Genomic DNA, 9,130 nt, shown 5'->3' on the forward strand with positions numbered 1-9,130 from the left:
GATAACTTGGGGGAATAAAAACATTAAAAAAAGCAACGAAGAAAGTGAAACGAAAATCGATGAATACGTCAATAAAGAGTTGTCTCATTATCTGAATCTATATTGTGACCAATCCTCTCTTCACGGTATTGTCTTGGCTTGAACCCGACGTGCACTTATTTTCAGGTCCGATTACCCAATAGATTATGGGCTCATTCAAAATCTAAAAAAAAGATGACAAAAGATAATGTCCATCACAACAATGTTAATCTAAGCCCATACTTGCGTTCGGATGTCAGACCTGCATATAGATAGAATGCGCTTGGCCAAGGAGTTCACAACATTGCCATCCGGAAGTATAACGGACCAACACACAAACTCTGTGTAACCATGAACTTTTATAGTCTGGTTAATACAGTTTAGTGAGAACAACTCACAAACGCGGATGGCAAAAACAATAATAAAGGCCTGAGTGACGTCATCTGCATACTATCTATATATACACGTTGAGATTGGGACTCAAGGGTGCGACTATGTGTTCTTGTGGTCTGACTGTCGCTTTTGGATCGAAAGGTCCTGGATTCGAGCTTCTCTCGGCGCATAGTTGTTGAGTCCTTGGAAAAAAGCTCTTTTCTCACATTCTCTAACCGTACTCAGGTATAAAATGAGTAACTGGCCGTTAATACCGTTGTCTCTGTCGGAAAAAAAAACCCTGTAATATCGCTAACAGGCGTGCTAAGTGTTGCATTTGTTCAGGGACCCGTTGTAAAGCGCTTTGAGCACGTTTAGTGGATATTGCGCTATATAAAAGCTCAACCTAAGGGTGTTTTAACTTCCAATTCATTCACATACGCCTAAGGCAAGCTATGTAAGATTTGTGCAGGGCATCGTGGGCTGGGAGTGTCAACATAATTTGGAATCGCTTTGTTTACCGAATCGATACGGAATCGATACCTGGAGTCATCAAATATCGGCACAGGGAATGCATTGCATGTCTTTAAATACAACAATACGCGTATTTAAAAGTTTGGCCACAAAACTCGCCCTTCAAATGACGATTGATTTAATAAACGACCCCTCATCTTGGCAAAAACTCTCAAACCTTGGACTTCTGTGAACTTCAAGGTTTGAGAGTTTTTCACAAGATAAGAATCGATCGATATTTGAAGGACGAGTTTTCTGGCCAAAATTTTTTATTAAGAAATAGAAAAGAAACGTGTTATTTTCCGAGGCCGTCAATGCATCGATACCGTGTAGACAGAAAAGTCAGATGAATCAAAATGATAGACACGGTTAAAACGGCTTATTGAAATCTCACGAAAGAGTGAAAATGGAGAGGCTTTGTATGATAACAATACAGACAATGGACGTTTCGGGTTCAAACCCTTCGTCAGCACAACAATACATAGATTAACGTGGAAAACAAATAAAATAAAATGCCAAATAATCCCAATGGTCTATTGATGAAACTCAAAATCTCCGCCATCCGGATATAATGTACTAACACACACAATTATGTGTAACCTTAACACAATTTAGTGAGAACTACCCATAAAAAAGACAGGCTAAAAACATTAGCAAAGAGCTGAATGACGTCAATTTCATTCCTTCTATAAATAACTTGCAATAAAAAATTAAAGATTATTGAATTTAATTTCCATTAACTTTTCAATGAATTTTGTCAAAATTGGTGAGACAAGAAAAATGGGAAACCTGGATTTGTCCGTCTTGGATGTCAAAGATTAAATGAGAGGCTTGTCCAAATGTCAACATTGACAAATGAAAGATGACAAATGAGAATTCAACTCTTATACACCGTTAATTGATTGTGATTATTTTGTATATTATGTGGATGTGAAATTATGTGAGATCTGAAGAGAGAGAGAGAGAGAGAGAGAGAGAGAGAGAGAGAAAGAGAGATAGAGAGAGAGGGGGGGATGGAGAGAGAGTGAGTGAGAGAGAGAGGTGGATAGAGAGAGATAGAGAGAGACAGAAAGATAGAGCGAGATAGAGATAGATAGATAGACAGATAGATAGATAAAATGAGAGAGACAGAGAGATAGATAGATAGACATATAGATTGAGAGAGAGAGAAGGAGAGAGAGAATGAGAGAGATAAAGATAGATAGATAGACACAGAGAGAGAGAGAGAGAGAGAGAGAGAGAGAGAGAGTGTGTGTGTGTGTGTGATATATATATATATATATATATATATATATATATATATATGTATATATATATATATATATATATATATATATATATATATATATATATATATATATATATATATATATATAGAGAGAGAGAGAGAGAGAGAGAGAGGTTCGTAACATTAATAAAAATCACTCTTTTGTGAAAAATCGCAAAATACATCATGATTCAAACTAAAAAAAGCCTTTTGGAAATTCCCGTATCTATAAATAGTTATATCATTTTATTTACATTTGACGATGTCTTTTCATGCCAAGTTATTAATAGCCATCAAGGTAGAGATTGGCTTTGATGTAGGATTTGCCCATCCAAGTCAATGACAATATTGGATTCGTTAAATCTCACGGCATGGTAGGAATGTATTAATTCAATAAGTTGAATTTTCATTTATCATAATGTTGCTTTCTTCTTTACACATGGGATCAGAGCTACACGTAAACGGGATCAAAGCTACACGTAAATGGATCAAAGCTACACGTAGATAGGATCAAAGCTATACGTCAAAGCTACACGTAAAAGGGATCAAAGCTACACGTAAATGGGATCAAAGCTACACGTAAACGATATCAAAGCTACACGTAAATGAATCAAAGCTACACGTAACTGGGCTCAAAGCTACACGTAAACGGGATCAAAGATAAACGTAGATGGGATCAAAGCTACACGTAAATGGATCAAAGCTACACGTAAATGGGATCAAAGCTACACGTAAATGGGATCAAAGCTACACGTAGATGAGATCAAAGCTACATGTAAATGGGATCAAAGGTACACGTAAATGGGTTAAAGCTACACGTAAAAGGGATCAAAGCTACGCGTAAACGGGATCAAAGCTATACGTAAATGGGATCAAGGCTACACGTTGATGGGGTCAAAGCTACACGTAAATGGATCAAAGCTACACGTAAACGGGATCAAAACTACACGTAAACGGGGTCAAAGCTACACGTAAATGGATCAAAGTTACACGTAAATGGGATCAAAGCTACACTTAATGGATCAAAGCTACACGTAAATGGGATCAAAGCTACACGTAAACGGGATCAAAGCTACACGTAAACGGAATCAAAGCTACACGTAAATGAGATCAAAGCTACACGTAGATGGGATCAAAGCTACACGTAGATGGGATCAAAGCTACACGTAGATGTGATCAAAGCTACACGTAGATGGGATCAAAACTACACGTAAATGGGATCAAAGCTACACGTAGATGGGATGTTATGTCGTGGATTTGAACAAATCATGGATTTAACATTTTGGCCCCCAAAAAACTCATCCTTCAAATATCGATCGATTAAAATGACCCTCACCTTCATACAAACTCTCAAACCTGGGACTTCGCCAAGTCTTCCATAAGGCTCCAGGTACTCGTTTCACACCTGGGTGCGGTGAGAGAATTTGGGTTAAGATCTCTTTCCAAGGACAGAACTATGCATTATTGAAGTCTTTCCAATTTTCAAATCCAACTCTAACTATATCTGATTCTGATATTTCTATTTCTGAAAAGGCTAAAAATTTAGGTGTCATTCTGGATAGTTCTTTGTCTATGGATCAGCATATAAACAATAATGTGAAAATTATGTACTTTGAGCTCCGTAGAAAATCACAGATGAGGTCGTTTTTACCTTTCAACACCTTGAAGATAATTGTCTCTGCATTGGTCTTGTCACGTCTTGACTACTGCAATTCACTGCTCGCTGGTCTCCCTAATATAATAACAAAATAAACAAGCTCCAGAGAGTACAGAATTGTGCGGCTAGGTTAGTCCTGGGAAAATCTCATTACGATGATACACAGGACATGCTTCGAATCCTCCACTGGCTGCCAGTCCGGGCTAGAATTGAATATAAAATAGCCCTTATCTGCTTTGGTGTATACTTACTCCAACCATACGTACCTCTGAGAAGTCTTAGATCCCACGATTCAAAATTGTTAGCATCTCCTAAAACAAAACTTAAGTATTTTGGTGACAGATCTCTTATGAAATTCGGACCCACGATTTGGAATGATCTCCCTCAATCTGTGAGATTCTCGAACTCAATAGACATTTTCAAAAAAGCCCTGAAAACATATCTTTTCAGAAAATACTTACTCAATTGAATTTTAAATGTATTGTATGTGACATTTATATTGATGATGTATTGATGCCCTTTTATGCTCTTAATTGTTTTGATACCTTGGTTGATTTTTTTTTGATTTTTTGATTTTTTAAAAAGCGCTTTGAGGTTTCGACGAAAGGCGCTATATAAATATGCTTATTATTATTATTATTATTATTATTATTATTATTATTATTATTATTATTATTATTATTATTATTATTATTATTATTATTATTATTATTATTATTATTATCATTATTATTATTATTATTACGCCGAGCGATTTTCGAACCCAGGACCTTCCGATCCGAATGAGAGTGTCAAACCAGAAGACCACATTACGATATTAGATCATGCCCATCCGCCACGACATCGTCAGATACCGTCGCCTATGCATTCCACCATTTTCATCAAACAGGATGTCTGATGTCAATTAGAATCACCCATGTTGTCTTAAACGACAAAACCGGGGGTTAATAGTCTTGCCCATGTAAAAAAAAAAAAACGAAATACTACTACTACTACTACTACTACTACTACTACTACTACTACTACTACTACTACTACTACTACTACTACTACTACTACTACTACTACTACTACTACTACTACTACTACTACCACCCCAAAATAACAAAAACAAAATTCAGAATTCAAGCTCCACGTAGACAACAGGACTTCCGGCCACCCCAGGAGGTGCCCCAGACATTGAAGGATTCGACCCAGACAGTCTGGGTTCTAATGGACCTCTAGCCGGAAATGCCTTTGAAAAAACAACCAGTTGATATTGGGAACCGGAAGTAGAATGTCAGTCCTTGAAAGTGTTTCCAGAAGTCATTTAGAATAGCTTGAATCTTTTGGGTCTGGACGCGTAAATGTTACCCACCTTCTCGACATAGTGTTCTTCTATCTGATGGTTTAGAATTCATTGGCAAACGTTTATAACGGACTTTCTCCTTCTTTCTCTTCCCCCTGATCAGGCCAGGCCCTCCCAGTCTTTTCCCGTTCTTTTCTTTTGTTGACGTTTCGGGTTATCTGGCTCTATCGACTAAACGAGATCACCCGAATCGTTACACATGGGTTATATGGTCTGGTGATATCACTCTCGCATTCGGATCGGAAGGCCCTGGGTTCGAGTCCCGCTCTGGGAGGCGCATATTTAAGTCCTTAGATAAGGCTTTTTTTTTTACTCACATTCCCTCACCGTATTCATGTGTAAAATGAGTGCCTGACCGTTAACAACGTTGTCTCTATATGAAAACAAGTTTGTAATGTCCTCTAATTGGCGTTATGTCTCGTTCTACATTTTACGTGTTGTTTTTGGTCAGGGACACGTTGTAAAGCGCATTGAAAGCGTTTCGTGGATTTTGCGCTATGTAAAAACTTATTCGAAAAAACAAAACAAAACAACATATCACACGTCATATTGAATGTAACATTGGCGTATTCTGACAAAATAATAGTATTTAAAATTTTGGCCAGAAAACTCATCCTTCAAATATCGATCTATTAAAATCTCATCTTGTCAACACAACTCTCAAACCTGAGACTTTATTGAAGTCTACGGCCTCCTTCTTGGAACTCCCAGGGTTGACAGTTTTTGACCTTCATCCGAGGGTTATTTTATCGTTCGATATTTGAGGGACGAGTTTTCTGGCCAAAGTTTTAAATACATGTATTTTTTATCTGTGTCACAACAGTGTAAACATCTTCATCAAAACTTCCTTCTCAATTTCCATGGCAACCAAACACAACAACATCCATACTCACAACAAAACATGCCTGCCAACTTTTCCTTATCTTAGACTTGAAGCGGACGCAAGCTGATGGCGTTCGAATGCTCGTTGAAATTCGTAGTTCTGCGTTTTGCAAACACGAACGAATCATCTAACAGTGACGTCATTATGATGTGAATTGACGCTGTGAATGAACAATTTGATAGCATTTGACATCATTTGACAGCGTTTAATTTATGCATTTATTTTGAATAAAAGTTGTTTGAATTTTAACATGTCTCTACCATTTTAGATTTGTAGTAGTTGTAGTAGTAGTAGTAGTAGTAGTAGTAGTAGTAGTAGTAGTAGTAGTAGTAGTAGTAGTAGTAGTAGTAGTAGTAGTAGTAGTAGTAGCAGTAGTAGTAGTAGTAGTAGTAGTAGTAGTAGTAGTAGTAGTAGTAGTAGTAGTCGTAGTAGTAGTAGTAGTAGTAGTAGTAGTAGTAGTAGTAGTAGTAGTAGTAGTAGTAGTAGTAGTAGTAGTAGTAGTAGTAGTAGTAGTAGTAGTAGTCGTTGTTGTTGTTGTTGTTGTTGATAGTTGGGGGGGGGGGGATAGGATGAATTTTTCAGAATAAGATTTCAAAATGTGACCTCTCACCTCATAACGGTTCATTTTACTATCGATCGATAGTCAACGACTTTTCTGACCAAAATTTTAACCACGTTTTTTTTCAGACTGAGCACAATAAATAGTTCGAATAGTTTACCCGAGGTGGCTTTCGAGCAGCATGTACAAACTGTAAATGACGAGCCGAGCCAGGGATATGGATAATAACTGTAGGCAGACGCCTTTTTCATTCATTAATTTATGATGTGGACACCAATCCATACTCCATGCGACGGAGAGTGCGGGCAAATGAGGCCATACATAATTCATCACCTATCACCACGGGCCATTTGTCTTCCCTCTTATATCATTGTATCCCACACAAACACATTGCTTGGATCCATAGCAGAGCGGGGGAACTGTTAGGCTTGGGGTTATGACAGGTTCTATGGTTCAGTTGGAAAACATCCGGGTTATGGTTTGTGGTTCCGGGTTCCAGTTCCCATCCAGTTGTGGACATCGTACAGTTGACTTTTGACCCCTCTCCTGACAAACCGTACAAATATTGTAACATTCATCACGATACAAACCGTACTTCAAGAAGTCCCAGGTTTGAAAGTTTTTACCAAGATGAGGGTCATTTGAATCGATCGATATTTGAAGGACGAGTTTTCTGGCCAAATTTTTTTAATATGGGTTTTTCTAGAGTAGGGGACAGTATAGCATGCACTTATTTCTTTTTAATTAGAATTTTTAAGAAAATTAATTTTGATGTTGGATGGACGTGACGTTTTGGGGGACATGAGGAATATTCACAATCTTACACTTGGACTTTTATGTAGCGCAATATCCACCCAATAAATGTGTTCAAAGCCAACAGCAACACGTAGCATGTAAGACGAGACATGATGATGCCTGTAATGCGCTTGTACAATAGTTTTTTTTTTTCAAGATTGACAATATTGTTTCTGTCCAATTACCTATTTTACACCTGGGTACAGTGACACAATGCTGTTTCTGACCAATTACCCATTTTACACCTGAGTGCAATGACACAAAGCCGTTTTTGACCAATTACCCATTTTACACCTGCGTAAGGTGACACAATGTGAATGAAGAGACATTTCCGAGGGCTCAATTTTTCGGCGCCTGTAGCGGGATTTGAACCAGGGACCCATCGGTCCGAAGACGAATATCAGACCACAAGACGACAAAGCCCGAGCCAGTCCATGGCCTTATGACTGTAAACAGGCTGATATTTCACCAGTGGGTATCCGGTCACTCATTAGGCCTGGCGTCTTAAATGTCACGTGATGCCAACGGCAGTGGCAGTGTGGTCTATTTCTATAATAATATTTCAATGGAATGAGAGAAAAGTGTTAGTAGTGTTTGTGTGTGTGTGTGTGTGTGGGGGTGTGTGTGTGTGTGGATGTGTCTGAGTGTGTGTGTGCGTGTGTGTGGATGTGTGTATGTGCGTGTGTGTGGATGTGTGTGTGTGGGTGTGTGTATGTGCGTGTGTGTGGGTGTGTGGGTGTGGTTGAATGAGGGGACAAACTTTGCTAGTATAGGAATCGGGGTGGGGGTGAGGGGGGGACAAAGGGAGAAAACTTAATTGAATTGATTTGATTAATATGATATGATGTTATGAATCTTTGAAAGGGGGTGAAGGGCGGGGGGGACAAAGGTGGAAAACTTAATTAATATGATTAATATGATTTGATGTTATGAATATTTGAAAGGGATGGGGAGAGAAATAATTAAATGAAGAAAGAAAGAGAGCGGGTGAGTGAGAAAGAGAGAGAGAGAGAGAGAGAGAGAGAGAGAGAGAGAGAGAGAGAGAGAGAGAGAGAGAGGGGGAAAGAGATATTTCGAGAGATAAAGAGAGAGATAGAGAGCTAACTAGATAGATACATATATAAAAAGAGATAGAGAGATAAAGATATAAGTAGATAGATAGATCGATAGATAGATAGATAGATAGATAGATAGATAGATAGATAGATAGAGAGAGACAGAGAGAGACCGAGAGAGACAGAGAGAGACAAAGAGAGACAGAGAGAGACAAAGAGAGAAAGAGAGAGACAGACAGAGAGACAGACAGACAGAGAGAGTCGGAGAGAGACACACAGAGAGAAAGAGAGAGACAGAGAGAAAGAGAGAGAGACAGAGAGAGAGACAGAGAGAGAGAGAGAGACGGAGAGAGAGAAAGAGAGGGAGACAGAGAGAGAGAGACAGAGAAAGAGACAGAGAGAGAGACAGAGAGAGAGACAGATAGTGAGACAGAGAGAGAGAGAGACAGAGAGAGAGCCAGAGATACACACACACGCACAGAGAGAGAGCCAGACACACACACACACATGCACAGAGAGAGAGAGAGAGAGAGAGAGAGAGAGAGAGAGAGAGAGAGAGAGAAAGTCAATTTATAACGTGACAGTCTTTTCCCAATGCATCTTTACAGATATTTTGTTTTTTTTTCACAGGTTGGACAAGCTGTCTGCATTTGAATCTCACCC

Source organism: Berghia stephanieae, chromosome 13, assembly GCF_034508935.2.
Source record: "Berghia stephanieae isolate SIO BIC M18660-M18661 chromosome 13, UCSD_Bste_1.3, whole genome shotgun sequence".
Taxonomy (NCBI): Eukaryota; Metazoa; Mollusca; class Gastropoda; order Nudibranchia; family Aeolidiidae; genus Berghia; species Berghia stephanieae.